This window comes from Chelmon rostratus, chromosome 11, assembly GCF_017976325.1.
Source record: "Chelmon rostratus isolate fCheRos1 chromosome 11, fCheRos1.pri, whole genome shotgun sequence".
Classification (NCBI taxonomy): domain Eukaryota; kingdom Metazoa; phylum Chordata; class Actinopteri; order Chaetodontiformes; family Chaetodontidae; genus Chelmon; species Chelmon rostratus.
The window spans coordinates 24,347,081-24,370,713 of NC_055668.1; the positions used below are offsets into that span (position 1 = coordinate 24,347,081).

The 23,633-nt window shown below is 41.8% G+C and overlaps 1 protein-coding gene across 1 annotated transcript in view; it reads right to left on the reverse strand.

Annotated features, from left to right (window-relative positions):
- LOC121614302 (pro-neuregulin-3, membrane-bound isoform) overlaps positions 1-23,633 on the reverse strand; it is a 325,012-nt gene that overhangs the window by 227,251 nt on the left and 74,128 nt on the right. The gene's annotated exons all lie outside the window — the stretch shown is intronic.

Below are 23,633 nucleotides of genomic sequence, written 5' to 3' on the forward strand. Positions count from 1 at the left end.
GCACACGTAAGCAAGTCTATTCCTCTGGTGGTCCACACACAAACAACCAAACGCATGCACGCACACAGACAAACATGTGCACACATGAAAACAAACACACATGTGTAAATCACAATGTTCGTACAGCTACATGCACACACAGACACACCTACGCAAACACACATTCACATACACACACAGGAACAAACATATAAATCCCAAAGCACAGTCAGGTCAGTGCACTCGTCCACAGCAGGAGAGTAAATAAAGGTGTGCTCATTTTATCCCTGTCTCTCAGGTGTGTGTGTGTGTGTGTGTGTGCGCGCGCAACTGCCTGAGCTTTCCTAAAGGACAGTGTTAATAGCTATTGTGCCGCTCTCAGCTACAAAAACAAGGTGGTTGTTCACATAAAACCACAACATACTGCAACACTTATTTCTCCCCCAAACATCAGTACCAGTCACAGTGCAACACAACACATTATTATTTTTTACCTCCCTCATATCTACTCGGCAGGATTCAGACTAATAATTCTCTTGGCCGCATTAAATGAGTCTGCCTCAGAAGGCATAACAGCAAATCTGTCCAGATCTGCACCTCAATACAAACAGCAGAGGGGCCGGTGATTCATTCACAGTGTGCACCACGCCATTGTGAATTTGACTGTACTGTGCAGATAAAATGTAAGCCAGTTATGTTTATATACATGGTTAAAGTGTCGGGTTTTAAACTCGAGCACCGAAATTCAGCACCTTTTTGATCGCATGCAGGTGAAGCAGCACAAAGGTTGTAATCCGAAGACATATCTAGCAGAGCAAAGGCTGGAACTGCAGCCCTGCGAAGATACAAGTAAATGTCACTGCACACCTAAAGAGGTGTTCTGCTATGAGTAACCTGTCAGAGGTGAGTTCAAAACTGAGAGGAAAAACAGTGCTAATGTTTACAAGCTGATGTTTCTTCATTCATCATCCATTGTGATTAAATACTGTAGAATCTGTGGAAGCTACATGGATGGGTGGATGAACACATTCAGGACTAAGGCCATGATCAACCACGCATCACATCTCATTGATTTCAATGAGATGTGTGACTTAGCACCCGAAGGGCTCCACCAAAAAAAAAAAAAAAAAAGGATGCTCCTCTGGCAAAAGAAGCTAAATCTGAAACTTCTGCCCCAGCACAATACATCCCATCATCTAACACATGCAATTACACATTCCTGGTAGACTACTCTGTAACTTGAAAGGTGTATTCCTCGCGTTAAGTGATGGTATATTCCTCCCTACACTCTCACTCCTGCAGCACCTGTTTGTCATGTCTTACACTCATTTCAACCAAGTGTCCAAGAAGCACATTAGTTCATGCAATGTGCTGCCACATGACATTGTTTGCATGACTGGGAGTTGCAAGCACACACACACACACACACACACACACACACACACACACACACACACTGTAACATATACACAATCTCTCTTATCTGGTTGTGTATAACAAGAAATGTCCCCAGAATCTGTGACACTGACAGTCTAAGAGTCACATATCATTACTGTTTTGTTGTGTCTGTGTGCGTCTTTGTGTATATACAGCACATGCATGTGTACTTGTGTGTATATGTGCTGTAGCCAGTGAACCAAACATAGACACGGATAGGGATTATGTCCACAGACGAGACCCTTGGAGGGACGTCACAGAGCTCACGCTTTATGCAAACAATGTCAACATACAAACTGTGCTCTGACAAAACACACCAGGACGCGTGCACGGACTCACATACACAACCAGACTGGTCTATTTCGCTGCTCATCCCAATCGAGCAGCCTTTTGATCACACATCAAACAGATGAACAACCTGGGAGACAACACACATGCGTGAATTCGGCCGCACACAGAGAAACACACACACACACACACATGCACAGCTGTGTGCAGAACAGGTCGTTCCTGAGAACGTGAAGAGCAGATGAGTGTCGAGGAAGGATGGGAGAGCAGATGGGTTGAGGACATGTGAGGAGTGAAAGAGATGGAAAGAAAGAGAGAAAAAGAAACTGCTGGGAGTGAAGAACGGGCCTTCTAGCCGCACTGCATGAGGCCATGTTGCTCATTTTTTCTGGCTTTGGATGTTTCTCCTTGTATTTGGGATTTTATTCTATTTCATTCGTTTTTTCACTGCATGACTGAATGCTGGCTGAAGTTTTGGTTTTTGCAGAGCTCCACTTGATGCAGTGATGTAGAAGTGGACTCGGGGCGAGTTCGGTACATCGTGACATCACTGTGTGGTTACAGGCTCAGCACATTGAAACAGAAGGGGTAAGTTAGGCAAATAATTTCCACCTGGTGTTAAGGTGCTCGTTGAACCATCTGCTGTTTCTGCCCAGTTTTCACTGCAGGTTTATTGCTGAATGACTACACGTCTGTGCTACTGGTGCAATATTTTGTTATTTTCTAATACTGGGCTACTTAGAAATGATGCCATCATTTGGCATGTGAGTGGTACTTTTCATTACACTTCGAGAAAAAGCTTTAAAAACATTATAGACATTAAAATGACACCATTTGAAAATGTTTTATATTTTTGTCTGTGTATCTTACGCTTTTAAATATGCAGTAAAAGTATGTGTAGATGAATTAATAGGTGATGATGTTAGTGTTTCGGGGATATAAGAATCATTTCAATGTGACACACTTTTGTTTTAGTAATGTCAACAATGCATTGATAAGATAAGAAAAAAATGTTCATGCTTTTTCTCTTGAATATGAAGATAAATGTGAAAGTGTTTTGGCTCTACAATGTTCTTATAGAGTCAGTCAGTTAGCTTCAGGCTAAATGTGAGCCCAGTTTATCTCAAGTTGTTTATTTGACTGAACTGGATTGTAGATTTGATAATTGTGAGGTACGAGTGGATTTATAAACAGGGCTTTTTTTATGATTTCTAAACAGATTTATGGATTAAGACAGCGTATTAACTGCTATGACTGAGGAGACAGTGACCTGTAAGTTCCTGTGAGACCAAGTCATGTCTATAAGAAGTGAGAATTTACAAAATGCATCAATGTGGTGTTAAGAGTTAAACTGCTGTGTTCCTTTGAAGAAATATGAGCATGTTTACTGAAAATCAATAAAACATGAAAATGATGAACCTTATATATTCTATAGAGGGATTCTCAGGCAGGCATTCAGCTTTATTTTCCATCAGAGGCTTACGGCACCAGGCTCCTGCAGCTGCCGAGCTCTCCCACACACAGATTTTAAGGAGAGCAACTCGCTGCAACTACAACATGCCCATATTCAAAGGATTTTATTCATATCTGATTTGCATAAGCAAACATTTTCCCGAATATCAACAAACAAGCATGGACAAAGACATACTGTACATGCACATGCACATTAAGGATACGGAATTATGCACGCACATACTCAAACAGGCATGAATGCACCCACATAATATGGTGCACAAACACACAGAAACACACACACACACACACACACACACTCCAGAAACAGCTCTCTAATATGAAAGCATCTTAATGAGCAGGATAATGTAGGCGGCTGTTTTGAAATTCCGCTTCTCGTCTGTACCAATCTCCAATTCCTCACCTCCCTCTCTACCTCCCTCTCTCCTTCTAAATCCCTTTCTTCTACCTCCCCACTCTCCTCCTCTGCCTCCTCCTCTGTCTAGCAGCAGCAATTCAGTTTTAATTGCTTTCTGAGTCACCTAATTCCTCCGAGGAGAGATAGAGAGAATGTAAAGGAGAGAGATGGAGAAAGAGACAGAAAGAGAAGGTATATTTAAACATTTAAAGACTCAAACACACCCTCTCCCGCTCCCCTTCCGTCTTTCCCTTCTCCGCCGTCTTCCGAAGATATGACTGCTCCAAACTTTCTGACTCAAAAAGTAATCCTCTCTGATCCTTCAAAGTCCAGAAACATTCTTCAGAAATGGAAAACACCTCTTTTTACCTTGACATACAGTACTCTATTCAGGGCTTGAATTTTACATCCCTCTCTGACAAATGCAGCAGGAAATTGGTGCTAAATCTTACATTTTTTCCCCCCGTTGTCTTCAATTACAGAAGGTATTTGCACTACTCTAGAAAAAAAGAAAAACATGACTTTCCACCATACCATTTGTTTCCCATGAATAATAAAGACAACAAATGTTCCTTGCTTTAATTTCGCTGCTGGCTTCTCGTCTTTTATAGGCCACCCTATTGCGCAACAATCCCAAAGATATTCCTTTCCGAGGAAACTGCAGCAGCAGCATATATGCGGTTGTGTATCATATCATGTCCTCCCAGCACAGTCGCTAATTAGCCAGTCAGATCCAGACCTGGCTCACCTGTACTGTGCTCAGCTCACAGTGAAAGGTGTGCTATAGCTGACTATTTCAGAGAGTTACTGAATCTGATTAGTCAATACTGTCTACGAGAGAGTCCCAGAACTTTATTTCTTGATGAATATGTAAACATTATGGGAAATATCATTATTGATTTGCTGAGAGCTAGATGAGAAGATCGATACAACTCCAACGTGTCTCCATCAAGTCTGAAGCTAGAGGCAGTTATCTTAGCTTAGCATACAGACTGGATGTAGGAGGGGGGAAGCTAGCCTGGCTCATGCTGGAGCCAGTGAGAAAGGCAGCTCCCCATAAAACCACAACTTGTCATATTTATATTTCTTTCAGTGTGCAGTTTAATGAGGTGAGAGGCAACATGTAAATCTTTCTGCTTCAGAGACGCTGGTGGTCGGCCAATCATCTCCTGGCTCTCACTTTATACTTAACAGACAATAATGAGAGTGGTAGCAATCTTCTCGACCGAAAAATAAATGCACATATTTCCCAAAATGTCTAACTACTCACTTAAAAACATGAGAAAAACTGTGCAGTGACAATGTTCCAACCATTGTCCCACAGAGATCACCTGCGCTCACATTACATACAGGAAATAACCTGATGAGAAGCAATGAATTCAATCTGTTTTGACCAAATCTCTTAAAAGCAATCTAGCATCTCGAGATCCTGAGAACTGGAGGGTGCGACATGAAGCTACACGCTGTGAAATTGATATTAAGATAAAATGAATTAAACGTGTGGACTTGAACCAGCTGAAACCTGAAGACTGTGTTAATGTTGTTTTAGATTCAGTGCGAGACAGCACCAGAATCCAGAGCGCTTCCAGAGAGGAAAACTGAGTGATGTGTGGGATAAAAAGGACACCGTAATGTGAAAAGGCAGATATACATTAAAGATTAGGCAAAATGCTCAGTAAAGCCGATGTGATCCTTTCAACTCTCCTTGACTGTTTCGGTCTCTCCTGCTTCCTCATTCATGCTTTGAAGTTGAAATCAAGGTCCTCTGCTCATACAGCAGTGACCAGACAGAATTGATTTGGTGTTGATGAAAGCGGGCCTTGAATTCGTCTGTGTCGGTATGTGGGTCTCTTTTTGTGTCCGTCTGTCCAGTGATCCCTCTAAAGTCAATATGTGGGAATCCATTTTTAACAAAACCTCTTTCTAGTTTCTATGTTCGATTATTTGAACCACCTCAGAAAGCCCTCGTCAGCACTCTCTATCATCCTCTGGTAGTCCTTAGGGTTAAGGATTATTCATGTATCTGTATGATGAGTAGATCCGATCATGAAGACAGACGTCATCTGCAGTCGTCCTGGTGACGAGCGCTGTAGCTTTAATAAGACAAAGAAAGAGTTCAGACTTTTCTGTCTGTCTGTCTCTAAAATGTGACACAAACAGCTTCATTGACTTTTGCATCTTTAAATATTAATGCGATTATATCACCAGTGCTCTTTTCCTCCTCTCTTGCCATTCCTGGCTTTTATCACCACACTTCCACAATCATTTTTACATAACGTGTCTGAACTGGGCCCGTTTTTAGGCTTCTGTGTTTTTCTGCCAGTGAATCATTTACTCGTGTTTACGTCCATCCAGCTTGGACAGCAGTGACTGTATATGGCAGCTTCATGGCACATAGTGAACAACTGATTCAGTCATTATGTCCCTTCATACGATGTTTATCACAGCTGTCTCTTTAACAGCTGCCACTTTTTATATATAAAAAAAAAACACGACTTAAGTTTGGCCTTAAAACTTTGCTCTCCTGAGATTCTGAAAGCAGCAAACAGTGCTGCCCTAAATTACTGACAGTTCTGCATGTTTTGCTGAGTCAGCCTGATCCTCTGTGTGTGTGTGTGTGTGTGTGTGTGTGTGTGTGTGTGTGTGTTCATACACTCATGTTGCTGTGTCCGCTGGCAGCTGTTTAGTGGTCGAGTCTGCTTGAGAGTGTGTCTATGAATATAAAATGAACAGTGCACACATGCGTGCCTCTTTGTGGGTGCTTTCAGACATGCTCCATATTCTTTTAGTGCCCATGAATTAAACATTTTCTCTCTGATCGACCAGATACACTCACCTCAAGAACCAATTAAGGAGGTATTGAATAGGAATTTAGAAAATGTGTGTTCTAACACTGTTAAGTAAGACCATTAAACTTCTAAATTTTTCATCTGAAAGCGTTGCATGAACAGCCAGATGGACCTCTGTCCATTTAAATATTAAGACGGTGACGTCATCAGCGCAGTTTTTCATCTCCCTCTGCGCCCTTCTTCTTTCATTCATCAACTTTCTTTCATTCTACTCCAGTTTCCCTTATTTTTTTTTTACTCAGCTCTGCTTGATAAGATGCATGCTTCATTCTCTGAAGGAACAATAAAGTTTTTGTGCGTCGGCTGGGGTAAGGCAGAATTTGCATGTCAGCCAGACTCATCACACACACAGCTATTTTTAAAACCTTTATTTTAAAAAAATATGTCGTCCACACAAACACAAAAAATATCTGTCCATATGAATGCCAACACTCTGCAACATAAAAACACAACTGAAGTGCTGTCAAGGCCAAACCAACAGGCATGTTGTCAAGTCATGTTGGCCAGTCAGAAGCATGAAAGAAAGCTATTATCAGGCTCCCTCCAAATAGAGGTCTGACCAGGTCTCCTCCAAAACTGACGCTGAAGGCATGTCTTGCATGTTTAAACATGGAAAAAGTCCTGCTAGTGAGGTTAGCACCAGCACATCCCCCGCTGTACAGAATCGCCTCATGTTAACGCAGGAGATAAACGCTCAGTTTTCCCTGTCTACACGTCAACGCTGCAAAGACAGTTTCTGGATATCTTCAACCTGGAAGGAGTTCTCCCAAAAGGTCAGTTTTCAGTCACCTAAAACTGCGTTTGAATGTGGACGAAAGGCCAAAACGCACAAAACATCAGTGTTTCAAAAAATACCTGTGCACATGAGGACTATGCTTCAGACTGCTGCTTTTTCATGCACTAATACAAAGATAAATGAGACGCATCTGTCTGCTTGACCTCTCTCAGCTTTGCTCTATTATACATATTGATCACCATGATATGTATTTGCAATATTTTTACATGCATTAAGTTGAAATGTGTTCTGATCCTATGTTTGCTGTCCCTGATGTCATCTGCTTACTTGTACTTGCATTGCAAAAGCATGCGGACACCTGAACTTTACTCCACGAGTCATTGTCGAATTTCGGATTACAAAACTATCTGCGCTAATACGTGGCTGTAATGGAGTCTACTCCTCTGGGAAGGCTTTCCACCAGAGGCTGGCTGCAGGGAGTCACTCTCAATCAGCCACGAGAGCATTAGTGAGGATGGCGACTGATGTTGGCCGATGAGGCCTCGCCCTCAGTCAGCATTCCAGTTCAACCCAAAGGGCTTCTGGGCAGGGCTTTGTTCTCGCCAGGACTAAGGAAAAGACCTTCCCTAAAGTGTGGTTGGAAGAGCCACAGAACAAAAGGATATCAAAAATCCCTCAAATTCTTGCTTGCTATGTTTTAGCACTTATATGGACAGGGCCATGAACTGTATATGTGGACATCATCAAGATCAACTTATGCACACAGAGGAACCTTGCAAAGATGCAAACAGAATAAAAAATATAAATCTCCTTCTCTCTGTCGCTCTCTTTGAACCAGTCTTTGAAGAATCAGGGTGTGATAATCGTCAGTGTGCCAGCAGCAGGGATTACTAAATGAATGCAAAGCTCCCCGTGCATCTCGTCCCAATCCACAGCACAGGTGACTCGTCCAAAGGCGCAGAGAGCTCAGCAGCGTATAGCCCGAGCCCGCGCTACCTTATCTCCTCTATCCTCTCTCTGTTTACTATCTCTGCAAATAACAGGCACCAGTATAAAGGTCTGCGAAGCACCTTTAACTTTTCTGCTGCCTGCAAATCAAATATTGGGGAATGGCATCAATCAACACCATCACTTTCTTTCTGCCCGAAGGACGAGTGAGATGGAGGAAGTACCAACACAAAACACACGCTAAACAAAGTTAGTAGGACTTAAATCACTGCAGTGCTCATGCAATTAGTGTTCCTGCACTCACGTACCGGGTGTTTCGCAATACCCTGCTTTTGTTTTGTTTTTTTCATCTTACACATTTCTAATCTTCTTTGCATGAATGCAGATCAACAGAAATTTGGCTTTCAGGGATAATATAGATGAAATCCTCTTTCTCTCCCCTCTGACTGCCTCGTCTCTCTCATCTCCCACTCTTTTCCCTCCATCTGTTGACTTTAGCATCTTTCCTAGCATCTTCCTTTCCTCTTGTCCTTGCTCTAAGCCCATCTTTTCTTTTAGCAGGGAGGGAAATACAACACAAGAAGAAGAAAACATACTAACATATAGAAATATATATAGAATATTTGGGGGCAATCGCTCGCCTTTCGCCACAGGACGTTCAAAGCACAGGGTCAACTGCAGAGAGACGCCTCTGGGTCTGGTATGGATTTAGTGTTATCACAGCAGTGAGTGGGTTCTGTCATGAGCCGCATTTCCATCAATGTATTTTAATGAGAAATTTGAAGTGTCGTATACAAAAGTGTGTGTGCTCACTTGAGGTGGTTTTTGCCTTTTTCTAAGAAGTTCTTCTACTGAGATGAAGGAGACGAAGACGATGAAGATGTTTCCACAGATTAAAATGTCCCCTCATCAGTTCACACAGATAACCTTCCTGACATCAATATATAAAATAAATATAAGTCTTATGTCCATCATGTTTTCTACATTTTGTTTTTACTGTTTCAGGCTTGACTGCAGACGATCGTTCAAGTACGTCATATTGTTATTTCCTCTTCTGCTGCAATGGTATAATGGTTTCCCAACTGGAGACCTACTGCTTATCTCATTGAACCAATTCCTAATAATCATATAACAGTAGTGGATGGAAACAAGCATCCATTCGCATTTTCTTTTGCAGATTTTCTCAAAATTTGGTTATAATTTGGGTTACATGTGGATAGAAACCCATCTATCACCCTTAATTTGATACTCTGGGATCATTATTTTTAGCTTCAAAATAATTATTCAATTATAGGTATTTTAAGTTTTGAATATAAAAAATTGGATGAAAAACTAATTTTGAAAATAAACTTTTTGCAGCACAAATTTGGTTTCTGCAGGATTTGAACTCACTTAGAGGGAAACTCAGCAACTGAGCAAATGAGAAGAGGACCATGTTTACTGTAACTTAAGAATGTTCTCTTGCAGCAAGAATCACAATAATGGATGCATGGGTATACAAACTATAAGCAAAGCTAGTTTTCTTTTTGTTTTGTAAAAAACAATACAATCTGAAAACATGCCTGGGTTTTAGTGCACAATGTCTGACGTCTCAGCGGCCACAGTTTAGCAGTTTAGCAGTCCAGCAGTGAAGGAGCTGCAGCCTTCACTGGTTTGGTAAATTGTGAATTCACACATCCTGCATTACCATAAACTGGAATACTACAGTGACTGCTTCACTTCACTTCACTTCACTGGTGTGTTTGTTTGTGTGTGTGTGTGTGTGTGTGTGTGTGTGTTCAAATGACCTCACAACTGACTATATATGTAAATTGTGATGCACGTGACGCTTCCTCACATCCCCAGAAAGAGTTCAGGACAAAGGTGAGAGAGGGAAGAGAGAACGAGAGAGAGACACAGAGACAGAGCGAGAGAGAGAGCTGCACCTACACCTGTCAGGTGACTCTCGAACAGATGGTCAAATCCAAATACAGCACCACAGGCACCAAAGACAGCAGGCTGACGCTGTGAGTGTGTCCTCACATGCTCGTGTACTTTTGTTCGACTGTGTAAATGTGTGTGTGGATGAGGTTAGCGATGAGCTCAGAGGTGGAGCGCGGCCAGCGGCCCAGCGGCAGACAGCTGGCTGCAGGTTCGAGTCCTGAGGTCTAGCCCCTGTGGGTCCGTGCATATGTCCGTGTACTGCTAACAGCAGACCTTCTTTTACGGAAAGCAATTTGAACCCAGGGGGCAGAAAATCTAAACACACAGCTCTTAAAGTGATCAGCCTTCACGTACGAGAATAAAGCTATTAGAAGAAAAAATAATCAATGGAAGCTTTTAAATTTGCTATTTTAAATGAAAAGAAGGGCTGTGTGGTTTGCTGATGGCTGAACAGAAGACTAGAAAAGAAAGAAGAAAACTGGAAAACTACACAACGTACTAACCATGTAAAACAACTACTAAACAACTACTGCTACTTACTTAATGTTAGTAGCATCCAGGCCTATGAATCAGGGAAAAAACTCATCACTTAGATAGATAGCCACCCACTTCAAAGAAAGGTACGAAGCAACCGCAACCAGCTGCTGGTCATCTATTCATCTTGAACACTTATTTTAATTATCCATCCAGTGAACGTAGAACTGAGTGAGATGTCGTCTGTTGTGTCTGAACATTTGATCAGAAGAACACACCTCTGGACATCCTGAACCCCTCCCTCTCTGAAGTAATTCCAAACATTTCTGACTGACCACTAACATGTTTTTGTACCTTTCAATGTGTTTGGTACGTTAAAATGAGCTTACGATGTGTTAATAGCGACCCTTCTACAAATAGCACCACAAATATTCAAACAGTATGTAATATGATGTATTTGGAGTATGTGAAGAGAAAAGATGCAGGAGAATCCTGCCAACACGAACACAAAGTCCAGACTTCTCTCGTCTTGTGCACTTCTGCAACTGTGTCACTGTTTTCATCAGGAGTTGGTTAAGATCCAGGTCACCTCGCAGCTTGCTTTGCACTGTCGGAAAGTTGATGCTTTACAGCATCGGCCTCTCTGCTTGACTCCGACTATAAAGAAGACCGAAGAAATAAGAAATAAAATAAAAAATAGGCTAAACTGCTAAAAGTAAATCACACGGCAGCCGTTCTGTGTCAGGACAAGAGCCTGGCAGTGTTCAGGAATTTGTCAGGGTTGTTGAAGTTGTTGCGGTGCGGCGGGCTAGTCTCACTGTGACAGCTGTGGCTGACGTGATGCTCATGATCACAGGCGACATGTGAGACTGAGATCGTGGAGATTAAAGTTTTGTGTGAAAATCTGAAAATCAAGATGAGTGATTGGTCAGATGATCTCCTGCCTCACTGAATCTAGTGCTGAAGTCAACTGATCACAACAATATTAATAACTGATTAATCATTTTAAAAGAGCAGCATGTTGGATTCAGTGGCCTCTGAGCTGCATTTCTGTTAATAGATCCCTGTAAATCTTACACACTGGGCCTTAAGTGCCGCACGTTATCTCATTTAAAGCCTCTCAGATAAGATGTGCTGCTTTTCATACAGCTTTCATAACTTCGTTAAATTAATAAACTAACATAAGAAGCAATTTTAAGACGTCACGTTGGGCTCCAGGATGTGCTTTCATGTTGGACATACTTCACTATTTTGCACACCACAAGGGCAGCCCATGAATTAGAGTACTCAGATTACTACTTGCTGGAATGAGCAATGTAAAGTGTTGGTTTTGCAAGTAATCTGCTTATAACTTTTTTAAATGAGCAATTGATTACTATTAAAATTATACCATATGTCCCTGCTGCACACTTGTGGAAGGTATCCAATCCTGCAGCTGTATCAGTGTGCACGTGTAGCTCAGCTAGCGAGATGGCAGACAGGACATCCTTTTCATTGTGAAAGCATTTGCATTATTTTAAATTTGTGGTTGAAATCACAGCGAAATGCAAATTGTGCCTGGCTGATAAATATCTCTGAGCTGCAATGAGAAGCACCTGCACACCAAACACAGCTCCGCAACGCTCAGGTACCCTCAGTTTATATTCACTTTAACCTACTTCAAATAATTCCACTTTTTTCACTGTAGTTTAACTGCACAAAAAGCTACATGTTGGATGAACTTGTTAGGCTGCATGCATTGAGCCCTGGTACCCTCTTGATTTCATGATCACTTGTAATTGAACATTATCATTAATAAAGACCTGTAAAGCAGATACTGCAGATACTGTTATTCCTGTAACTAGCCTGCAGAGTTACAGGTTATGGGCTGTAGACTTGGCTCTGCAATGGCGGTGGGCAGTGCACCCTCTGGACAACGTAACTAACATGCATAAGGAATCGCAAAGGGGTTTTCATATCTGGAATTACAAAAGCACTCAAACAAGTTACTTTCCTAAGCACGTCACAGTGCAACGTCATGGCAGTAATCTTGTAATACAACAGCTTTTAAAAGTAACTCCGTTCATGACTCAGCATGAATGAGCTGTGATCTGACAGTGCAGGTTATTATCTTATACATTGTTCTGTAAGTGCATGCGGTTCACCTCAGCTGATGGCTTAAAGTTATCTAATGTCGACACACTGTCTGCCCTTCAAAGCTGTGGTCTGAGACGGTAACATGCAATCACTGAAACGGTAAATGAATATGACTCAGCGATCATATGGCTTCAGAGCAATGCATCAGCTGTATGCGCACATTCAGGCACACGGGGAAATGTGTGTATGTTCAGTATCTATCTTCTCCACCCAAGCCCAGATTCACTTCAGCAGTTTGCAATGTCGTCAAAATGATACGCCTAATGCTGCCAGTCAAATAATAAAGCTACTTTGGGCTGTTCATGGTCATGCATATGTAAATTCCATTATTACCATACCAGCAAGGCTGGCAAATCAGTATGCAAATCAATTTGTTTCTGAATGAGACAAAAATTAGTAGCAACTCTGCAAAACAATACACAGAGTTTGATTATCTTCCTTTCTGGATGAAATGTCTGATTTCATGTTTCATGCACTTATTTCTTTATCCGCAAATGCAGCAACATTTCTCTGCAGGCTCAATAAAGAAGCAAAAGCTTTACAGTTTTACAGTTCAGTCTCGGGGAATCTGGAGCTGAAAGTCTTCATCGTCAGAGCTGCTGCTGTCCTCCTGTGGATAGCAGTGATGAAGACAAACCAATGCTTTTAGCATTGATGCCCCCCCTCCCCCGTCCCGCCCACCCATTTAGTAAAATAAAGTGGTCTGGGATGCAGTCATTTTGTCCATGTCCTTGTTTTCTGCCACACACTCTCTAAAAAAACAACTTTTTTCAGTTATTGGTGCTTTGCTTTCAATCTCAAAATCTCAAATGTGCCTCTTAGCTGGCTTGCCATAATACACACACACACACACACACGCGCACACACCCCAGTGGTCAGAGACAAGTGTTCCAGTAGTTTCAGCTCAGTAGGGGTCATTTTGTTCACTACCAACAAATAAACAGCCCGGTAACATCAAAACAGCCTCACCAGCAACCGCAGGCGCTGCCTCAAACGTAACAACCAATAAACAAGCCCCAATTAACCAACCCAGACGACGACAAACAGGACAGGAATCTCTGAGTGACAGCAGGAGTGCATCCTTCTTGGATCATGGTTTTGCTAGTTCTTCTTGATTTTGTTGTGTTCTTGTATCGTACTCTCTCCTCGTGTCATTTTCTCTGTCAGAAATAAAAAAAAGGGATGACAGACGTTTGTCGAATCATCTTGACAAGCAAACAGGGAGCGCTTGTTTTCAAGTAAGAAAGGACTCGCTAACAGCTCCCACCCTCCTGCTGCCTTTCACCTCCGTCTCCATCTGTCTGAGAGGGAATCACCCGACTTCTACAGCAAACAGCTATTTGTCCAGGAGCTTCTGATAAATGAGTTCACAGAGGAGACATTTATTTCTCGTTTTTTGTTGTTGTTGTTTTTAATCCTTGCTTCCACTGCATTCACTTCCTGGCTGTGTGTGTAGTTCGTTATTCTCCTTCTCATCAGATCTCAGGAGATTTCCTGAATTGTGCTTAGAGCAAGAAGAGTAAAGATACAGGAAAAGGACATTATCAGCAGTGCATCCTGAGTCTTTAAGGACAAGGAGCTGACCTTAATCCAAGGCGATGAAGTTTTTTTGAGGAATTTTTCGAGCATCTGTGAGCAGATATTTCTTTTGAGATACCTTTGACCACGACTTTTAACACACAAAGCTCCTGCGATCCTGTGATGTTGCGAAGAGGCCAGTTAAAGTGAACATACAGTACTTGAGAAGATATTCTTTTCTTTGAGGTTAGAACATAATAACCTCATTCACATCATTAACAAAGGCAGAAAATCATTTGGGGCTGAGGTGATTTAATTAGTACGGTTTAAAGTCAATGGTCAAGTCAAGATAATTTCAGTTCTGAAATGGTGAAATGGCTCCCTATTGGCTCAGAAAGTGAATGTGATTCCGGGCATGCATACTGTACTTGAGATAAAACCATGAGCAAATCTGTAACAGTGGCCTCGCCTTGCGGTATTATTTTCTGTTTCAACACTCCGGTGTCAGATCAAGTGAGGTCTTCCCGAGTTGCACATCGGGCTGTAAAGAGAGAAGGAAAAAGACAGCTTCAAAAAGACAAGATGAAAGTACACGCCGGATGGGACATACAAGGAAGGAAAGATAGTTGGACCAATTTGTCTTTATTTCCCTGCAGTGTCTGCAAAATAGACGGCGCTGAAAGGCTCGCGCTCTCTACGCTGTCATTATCCTCTCTGAAAGCCAGGACAGAAGCTCTCAGTGTGGCCTCCTCGCTATAGTTCTCCACTCTCTCCACTTCCACTCCTCATCCCTGTGGATGCATACACAGACGCACAGATGGCCTTTTTTGGCTGTAAGTTTGAGGAACGAGACTGTGGGTGACATATATAGACACATTCGCACAGAAGCCGTTTGCTGCCTGGTACAACTAAAAAGAGAATACAAAACTGTCAAAATAAATTGGACCTGAGTTATAAGATGTGATGCTTTAACAAGGGTGCAAATGTGTACTGCAGTGGGTTCAGATGGAAAACAAAATGTACTGGGTACATTACAACAACTATACTCGCAATGCAACTGTAATCCAGAGGGGGACGACATCCTGAAGCATTAATACCACAATGTAAAAATAAAAATTTAAATATGAGTAAATGTAGCAGGATTACTGTAAGTATTATCAGTAAAATATACATATGCCGCAAAAGTAGAAGTACTTGTGCATATTTACTGCAGAATGCTCTGTAGGAGAGTGTTACTTATTATTTAATTATCGGGTTATTGTTACTTTTACAACAAGCAATATTTTTTTTGCAATTAATTTAACCATTTAATTTCCAACAATGTTGGAAATCATTTTTTTACAAGCTGCTCATATGGTAGGTATGTACGTGTATATTGTAATTTGCAATATTACTAGTAACTACATCTGTCAATCAATTCAGTTTAGTGGAGAAGAAGTGTGTAGTAGTACAAATAGTGGATATTTAAGCAAAGTTAAAGTACCCTAAAATCGTATTTAGCTACAGCCATTTTTTGACCTTCTGTTTGTCTAAAACAGGCTTTTTATTGAGTTATAATAAATGTCTTTAAATAAAGAAGAAAATCTGTGACTGTTTGCTTTGTTTATTTATGTATTTTTGTTCCTGGTAAAGCACAAAGTTCTCTTTGTTTCAACTGGATGAATTAATATCACCACTGATAGACACAGTCAGTTACACCAAAACAGATAAAACCCTTCACTGCCGAGACTGCAGTCAATCAAGCAGTCGGGTTCTGTAATGAGACTGCAAAAACAACAAAAAAGAAAAATCAGCAAGGTGCACCACCAGTGAGCCTACAGTAACTACTGTGAGTAAACCATTGTTTTCTAACACACACACAAATACACAGATGTGATTATTACAGCAGCGTAAATATTCAAATTGCAGCACGAACACAACCCAGCTTCCTGCCTCCCATGGTTTATGTAAGCTCACGCACAGACGATACTATACTTCATCAAAAATGGATGATACCCTTTGAAATGTATACATTTTACGCAGTGATGAGCTGTGAATAACGTATGAGGGTTTTTTTATGTGACATCGATTGAATGTGGCAAACATGACGTCTAAAGTGAAACGTGGTGCAGTGAAGTGTGTGGCGTCTTTGTCAGAGTGTGAGAGAGTTTGCTTAGCAAATGAAGCAGAAACCAAGATAATTATTTTGCTCTTTGACACTGACGCAGCACTCAATGAAGGAATTAAGAAAATGCATATATACGATATCCAGTGGCACTTGTCACTGTCAATAGTCAGCTAATGCATGTGCTGCAGTCTATTTCCTGGAGGCGACCGTTCGGGCCTTTTTCCTGCGAATCAAGTCCACCAGCTACCAAATTGGGCCAACTGAAACCGCCGCGGCTGCAGTCACACTCATTTCTACCATTACAATCTGTCTTCACATCTAATTTCACAGCAGTATGTCGAAGAGAAAGTTGCACTGACTGCTTCAGTAATGTGTGATCATTTAAAAATGTTTCCCTAAAATGAGATTTGGCATGATAATAAAAAAAAAGTGTTAAAGTAACACACAGGCTCACTTGCTTGTCTCCATTTCCTTCAAACTGTGCCTGGTAATATTTAAGTTCACATCACATATGCTTTGCATGCACCAGTGCCTTTGTTGGCCCATTATTCATCACTGCGTCATTAATATGAAGCGGCCTTTACGAGGAAAGTCTAACACTCCTACGTTTATCTGAACAACAAAGCTCCAATTACTGGTCCACTGGACATCAGGAGGTTGGTACCAAGCTACTGTTGGACTGTTGTTACATATTATGTGTCCAGGTGTGTGTGTGTGTGTGTGTGTGTGTGTGCACGCACAAGCATTCATGCGGATATTTCTGCATATGTGTGTATGTGAGTGTGTGTTTATTACTACGGAGACACGCTGTCACCTTCCGGAGCCCAGGTGGCCAGGGTCACACGAGTGCGGTATGCAGGCGAGCTGGTGTAGAGCGTCCATCTGGTCTCTTTATACACAGTGTGCGTGCGTGTGTGTGTGTCTGTGCGTGCGTGTGTGTGTGTGTGTGTGTGTAAAAGTGACCTTGCTTGCATTCCTTGGCAGTGCTTAGAAGCTGTAACATCTCAGGCTTTCATTTTGACTAGGTGTCTGGTGGAAAGTTTAATTATGCAAAGGCAGACTGATCACAGCCAAAACAGTGTCAGTCTAACAGGCAGTTTGTCAGGCTTCTTCTGTTCCATCTGCTTTTTTATGGACGTAATGATTCAAATTAGGTTGCTGAGAGATGTGGTGCGAGATGTGAAAGTCTGTAGGTGACTGGTCATATACGACCAGGAGAAAAATATCAGTCGAACCTCGTGGAGAACTGTAATCCAAGGTTTAACAAAGGTTCAATCAGGCAGCACTGTTCTTATGCAAACTGTCTCTTTTGTTTAAGAGACAGGGATTATCTCACCCTGTCGCTGTTTTCAGCGTCTTTTCTTTCTGTCTCACTCTGTTATTTCCTGCTTTCTCAGTTTACACTATATTTAACCTGTCAGATCTGATATGTTCTGGGAACCAGTGATGCCAAATTTAAAACTCTTCCTGTGAATAACATATATATATATATAAAAACTCAGCAGTTGCTCTGAGGATATAGATAGCCATATGCCTTCTCCACACGCAGGGCGCTTCACCAACAGAGCATGACATGTCCTCCCACTCCCACAACCAGCCCGACAGGATCCATCACTGGATTCCGGAGCAGTGCCGACGTCAGGGATCGACCTCATCTTTTAAAGACAGTTACGTACATGACGTGGTCAGTACCTCAAACTCTGAATTCTAGTCTCTTATGTGACTCAGTTAAGCAGTAAAAGCTTCCCATTCATGCTCCCCATTACTTTCTTCTGATTGAAATACTTTAACATTGACTAAAAGACATCAATAAGTAATTTCTACACTGCCAGATCCTTGAAAACATTCCAATCGCTGAAAAATGTATTAGCTCAAGTAGGAACTGATACAACTGGAGACGCCAGCATGTAAATATCAATGTACTGAATGGAAGGTTTTCATTCTTTCACATGTATGCATCTCTGTGTGTGTGTGTGTGTGCGCGCTTTGTGTCCTAATTTGAAAAGATTTCTTCTTCTTCTTTCACTGCACTCGTCCTTTGCTTATATCAATGTCTACTTCACCCTGAACGGTTCTCCCCTGAATCCCCTTCATTCATCAAACTTATGAGTGTCAGTCTCTTTCTCCATTTGTATCTTCTCTTCTACGCCTTTTGTGTATTTGAGTGTTTCAGATTCATTTCACACATAACTCTTCCTTCTCGCCATGCCAATAATCGCTCATCCCTTCACTTGTGGACTCAGGGATGCTTCTAAATACGATCTAGCTCTGCTACGGATGCAGAATGAGCTACGGCAGGAACTCGTGCATGAATTCAAAAGACAAGAGAGAGAGCGGCACTTCAGATCTAATTCATTACAACCGAACTGGGTTCATTCTGTTAAATATCAACATCTAGTCAGAATAAAAAAAAATAACAACTGCATATCTCTGATCCGTGGCCAACCTGATTCACTCGACAACAATCTCACAAACATGATAATGCTAATGCTAATGCTAAACTGAATTGTTAATATGGCAAGTAATTACCTACGTAAAATATTTATAAAACATTTGCCCATAGCGACACACTTAGACAAGAATCTCATTGAGCTTAGCACAGTTAAGGCCCATCATTAATTACTGTATTCCGATTATGGAAGTCAGATGGCACAGCACTGCTTTTCTCCTGAAACGCTGCTATAAAAGTACAAGTGTATAAAATAACCATCATTATTTCTGACTGGTAGGAAAATGTGGCGTCCAATCTGTACTACCCCAACATCCCCTTTTCACTGAAATTATCCCGTTCACAAGTCTGTAATTTAGTGGAAATTCTCTCTAAAAGTGGTACCTAATCATCTCAAGGAGCCTCCGTTTCATTCCAGCTGAGATGAAGTGCAGGTGTGTGGCACGGGAGGTGGGGCAGGAGGCGCCGCTGAGCCTGGTTCCCTGAGAGGGATCGCTCCATGCTTTGCCTTGTAAACCACTGATTTGTTTGGACGGCTTGTTGTGAAAAATTTCAAATTATTGTTAAAGTAAATGGTGGGGTGGTTGCGTGACAGATGGAGGGGATGCAGGCGATCCAGGTGGTGCAGGTGGCGGCTGGTTGGGGGAGTCTATGACGGACTGGGCTCCGGCATCATTAGCATTTGGCTGACAAGGACAGTATGGATTAGGGGTGGCCCTGGCTGCCTAGAAGTGCTGATGTAGGGAATAGAGCCCAACAGCTTGCTGATAAACACGTGAATGCGAGGAGATGTTTGCGTGTGCTTTCACGCACACAAACAGGCTTCCTGCTACACACAAACACACACACCTTGCACCCATGCATTATAACACTGGATTTAGTCCAACAAGTCCTCATACCTTCACAATAAAAAAGGCTCCAAAGGGACTCATATAAACCTTTTCTGCTAAGTGTCTCTGCAATCATATTTTCTGTTGCTAGTTTAGCATTTAAATCAGCATCCACCTGAACGCTCTGATTGTAGTCTCTCAGATGAAGACATCTGCTTTTGTCACTCTCCAATCTCTCTCTGTGCAGGCTTTACTTGCATGCATCTCACCGGGTAACAGCCTCGATGCATTTACAGTACTGCTGTTTTGTATCTGCATATGAATAAATGGTAATGGTTGGTGGGAGTTGGACGCTTTGCACACTCAAACCTCCATCTTTTTGCAGCGCTGTGACAACATCATGCCACTTCTTTCTTGGCTACCGAACACAATCATACAACCACTGCTTGTTGTTATTTTGGAAAGGAGAGTAATTGTTTGCATGAACACAAGAGCTTGCTTCAGTAGTCGGAAGCATTTACACAAATGACTAACGGTGATGTTTCTCAAGCGAGGACAGTTTCCTTTATTCATGTGAACTTTTAAAGTGTTAACATCCCTCCATGTAGAACGTTCCATATATCTGGATTTCTGTCTTCTCTCTATCGTATGCAAGGAAGACATGCTGGCTCAGTCTCTGTTGCGCCGTGTTTTTTGGTTGTTGTTTTTTTTTTATTACATACAGTGTGTCTCTCTGCAGGTCTACTCTGGCCAATTACTGCCACTGCTCCGCTCCTGGCTGGCCGGTCTTTGGCCGCCCGCTTCCAGCCGGAGGCCCCTGTGGCAGCACCAGTGGCAATTACTCCTCAGGAGACGGAAACACACATGCCCACACTATGGCAGCCACATGAACCACACACACACACACACACACACCCACACAGTGACTGACAGGTTGCCTAATTGCACATCAAGAATTGATCATTAAAGTGGAAAAACTCTGGTCTGCCATCAAAGCTGTTCGTTAATGTGCGCGAACACGTGCACGCCTTTATCTTTTTGTGCACGTGCACAAAGCCTCTGGCAAGTTAGCCGCATCAGGGAATCAAACTGCAGAGTGTATAGTCCATCAAGGGTTTGTGAACATGAAAATACCATCTTCCATAAGGCATCACAGGCACTTCATTATCACCATTTATATTTGCTGTATTCTCCACAACAGCGGACATGGAAAAGCACTGGAGGACGGAAACAGAACAGCTCCATTGGTGATGTTCTGAGTCACGAGCAGGTCAGCATTGTTACTTCTCCAGAAAAATATCTCAACAATATTTCAAAACTTGTACTGAAATTCATTTTCCGCTGAGGACACTGACATAGCTGTTAACACACTAAACAAAACCTGTGAACATGACAAACACTACCTACTAAACATCAGCATGTTAACATTTTTACTGTGAGTGTGTTAGCATGCTGACATTAGCATTTAGTTCAAAGCACTGCTCACAGAGCCACTGAGGCTGTAGACATGAAGCCTTTGTTAAGTGTTACATCTTAATTTATGCCAAAGGCCATTTTTTTTATTATTGTTGTTTGTTTTGTCATGTTTTCTGGTGTTTTAACCTGAAAGCAAACTGCCAAGGCATGTAATACCATTATGTCAACAATTATGTTGAAGCCTTGTAATTATCCCAACCAGTGAGAGACAGACAGAAACATGGAGAGACAAGGAGAGAACAAAAGATGGAAAGTAAAAATTTTTTTTTTTTTTTTTGGGGTGCCCATTGTTTGTAGGTCACACATTTCACATTTAAGTTTAATCAAATATGCAGCACAGTCATGTTATTTAAATAATATGCCTCTTTGTGATTAACACAGAATAAGCTTGGAGCAACGTAATGCTAATTTTAATTTCTTCCACATGAATTCTTTGTCTTAATTTAGAACCATTAACCTGGTTTCCACCAGCAAACCAAACAGAGGTAGTCGAGGCTGATTCATTACGGCTGGGCCTCAGAGTGAAATGTGGTGTTAAATGACTTTCACAGCACCTTGATGCTGGCAGAGATAATTCTCGTGCCGGTGTCTGGTACTTCGCTGCAACCACAGCTCCTGAGGTTCCCAGCGTTATTGCTGCACGATGAGCTGCGTCACTTTAAGATCAAAGCTAACCTGAAGCGGCTTTGTGTTGCAGTACGATATGCCTTTTGATCTGATGTTGTAAATGTTTTATGTCAGTATCGCTCCTGCATCCGTCCTAAAGACTTTGTCCTGACAGCAAAGCATAAATTTTAGTCTTATAACACTGTCAGACTTAAAATTCTGGCAGTGCCGGAGCGACGCACGTAAACAGACATGCTTGTGTACACGCACATGTGCACACACATTAAATGTCTCCAGCGCACAGCCTGAAGCCACAGCTGAAATGTCACAGAGAGGCAGCCCGTTTAGGATGTTGTTGGCTGTACTTTTTCAGTCTCTTTGGTCCTGCCCATTTCAGTGCTATCCAAGCAGCCATGCCACCGCTCCAGGGAAAGAGCAGCAGAGTCTGTTGTGAGTGTTGCTGCACTGTCTTTTTCATCCTTTAAGGAGGAAAAATGGGTACTTTTCCTCCCTTTTTGTCTTTGCTTTTTGTCAGCCGCTTTTAGATGCAGTGAACCAGGCTCAGTTCTGATTTGCTCAACCAGAATTCTCCTCATGTCGAAGACATTTAGCTTTCACTGCCAATAAACAATGTTTTTATCCATGGATGATTTGAGTCAGGGACGAGCATATAAACCACCATCCTAGTAATATTTTTGCTGGCTGGCTGTGTTGGTTTGGTTTGGTCTTACAAAAACTGAATCAGTGCCAAAGTGGTTTAGACTTAGCACATGCAGACACTCCATGACTTGCTCACTCAGTTCTTTCTCTTTCAGTCACTACTGCATTAAACATTAAGAGGAACAGGCTAAATCTTTGGGCTCTAACAGCCTTAACTAATTGTGACTAAATTTTACAATTAACCAATAGTTCATTCGTTTCTCTGCAAGATTTTGAGGCCATCATCTATCATAATAAACATCGTATATTACAAATCCCAGCAGTTTGGTTCCTTAGTGAACTCCTTCTTTAAGTTCATTTGTCAAAAGCCATGTTAATTGGTGCACTCCATCTTGTCTTCTGTGATGGTGAGAACTAATCCATCACAGACCGAACCCTCCCTCTAAAATAAAGTGCACACAGAGAGAGCCACAAGGACACCAGACCAAAGAAAAGGGTTTCCAAAATGATCGTGTTCACTTTGTTTGCACTCACTCTGTTTCTTTGTAGTATCTCTTGCAAAATCCCAACATGGGGAGAGCCTGATATTTCCACTGTCTGTGTGTGTATAAGTGTGTGTTTGAGGGTGAAAATTGAGATATATTGTCGACGTCAAGTGACACTGGTGGCCCTTCCTCTTTCTCACAAAGTCATCTGTCAGCACTAAATCCCATCAGCTGTCACAGCGACCCCCTGACAGCATCCAGGCTCCAAGGGACCTGCTTCACGCCAGGAATATTCATGCAGACCCAGACAAGCCAGCACCAGACTCCAACAGACCGCTCAATCAGCCACTCAAACAGAGCAGGAGTGAGCGACAGGACAACACATCCTGCTGCACCGCAGTCTGTGCAAAGACAGTCGAAGTGATGTGATCGCAAGTTAAAAATTTAAACTCAGTATTTAATTTGAGGAAAGTCTGACGTGGAGTAGTACCTCCATCTTCTTCCTTCTGTGTTATTTTTATCTTATCGTATATATTTTCTGCTGTTATGTGCTATGATAGTTAATGCAGATTTATAGTGCAGTATAATGTGTCAATGATAATCCTTACAGTGTTCATCAGCTTTGACAATGCTGCACTGGATTATGGGCACGGCACTGAGGCAAATGCAAAAATGAAGGCGTTCAGTGAGTCTTTTATGACGTAAAACATATATTATCATCAGTCACATCTTATTTAGTTTGCAGTAACTCTTTGTTAAAGAAAAAACCTCACCTCAATAATCTGATAGAAATCAATAAATATTTGCTAATGCTCTTTTTTGTTTTGGTCTCAATCTCTACATTTTTATCAGATAAAAAAAG